The sequence below is a fragment of the Pteropus alecto genome, unplaced genomic scaffold (assembly GCF_000325575.1).
Source record: "Pteropus alecto unplaced genomic scaffold, ASM32557v1 scaffold125, whole genome shotgun sequence".
Taxonomy (NCBI): Eukaryota; Metazoa; Chordata; class Mammalia; order Chiroptera; family Pteropodidae; genus Pteropus; species Pteropus alecto.
In genome coordinates this window covers 1,675,932-1,677,335 of record NW_006436888.1, presented here as the reverse complement: position 1 = coordinate 1,677,335, position 1,404 = coordinate 1,675,932, and the positions used below count along the sequence as shown (strand labels likewise).

Below are 1,404 nucleotides of genomic sequence, written 5' to 3'. Positions count from 1 at the left end.
CGATGTAAATGACTGTCTTTCATTCTGAGATTATGCCCTGCCTATTTTTTAGATGTTCGGATGTTAAAATGATGATGATGATTGATGGCAAATTATTTCATTAATGTCTTTTTTTTTTTTTTTGCCAAGCACCAAAGATGTCAGTCTTTTTTTGGGGTAGTGGTGGTGATGGTGGTGGATATTTTACTGGCCTGTGGAACCTAAATATCTGGAACTTGTGGCAGTTAAATAAATAACTGTCTGTGAAAGCATGACCTTAGAAACTCAGAAGGATGAGCCTGGCCATTCACCACAGGCATGTTTGGTGCCTTCTGGGGTACCCAACACGTCCGAGCTTTGCCATCATCTAGGGGAAAGTCTAATCCTGCTTCTTTATAGTGCGTTGTTTCCCGTCTATCTTAAGATTGCCTTGCTTCACTGGAAGGCTCGTTAGTGGCGCTGTCAGCCCTCTGGGATCGCCCTCATGTCACAGGCCTCTGGCTGCTGCCCTTCCTGTTTATGTCCTCAGGTGTCCTGTCTCTAGGGATTAAGTTTCCTCAGGGACGGTCACCTGAGACAAACTGGGGGCCCTGCATGCCTGTGAGATCTGCACACGTGCCAGCCCTCAGCTGCAAGTAGGTAGGCTTTGGTTTCCATCACTCAAGGTCCCCTGAGGTTTTCCCAAGGACCCTGCCCCAGGGCTGGGCACCCCCTTAGTGTAGAAAGATGAACAGAGTGTCCAGTAACCAAGCCCATGTGGGGATAGCTGAGAAGCAGAGAACATTGCCGTTGAGCCTGTTTCAGAGGCTAAGGGCACAGGGCTGGGGAAGGAGAGGCAGGCTTGGGAATTAGCTGTTTTTTGGAGAGTTTCCAGACCCCCAGAGAATATGAGATAACTGAAATGACTTGGTGTCCTACAAACCACCAAGGTGTGTGGCCTCAGGCAAGTTTTTGTTTGTTTTACTGGTTTATGAGCCTTGATTTTCTCATCTGTAAAATATGGACAATAGTACTGTCTATCCCTGGAATAGCGGTAAGAATAGATTGAGATCATGAGAGTAAGACATCTAGTATTGGAGCCTGGCATACCGTAGGTGCTCAATAAATGTCAGGTGTTTCTCCATCCCCACTCCAAGTACCAGCATAGTCCTGGACACAGAACACGTGTTCAATAAATGGAAGACATCATTATTATTTTTAAAGCACTTGATACATAGTTGACTCTCAATAACTGATAATTCCTTCACCCTACAATGTAGCAACTCTGTCAATGTTAAACAAGGCTGGGTGGACAAATGAGCCTCTGAAATATGATCACATTATATGACTAAAATTACACACACACACACACACACACACACACCAGCTCTCAACTGCAGAAGAGCTGAGTGAGTGAAGGTTCAGAAGATCACATCCCTGTGCCTT

At 45.5% G+C, this 1,404-nt stretch overlaps 1 protein-coding gene across 1 annotated transcript in view; it reads right to left on the bottom strand.

The window, feature by feature from the left end:
- PADI2 (peptidyl arginine deiminase 2) overlaps nt 1-1,404 on the bottom strand; it is a 40,801-nt gene that overhangs the window by 25,858 nt on the left and 13,539 nt on the right. The window lies entirely within an intron of this gene.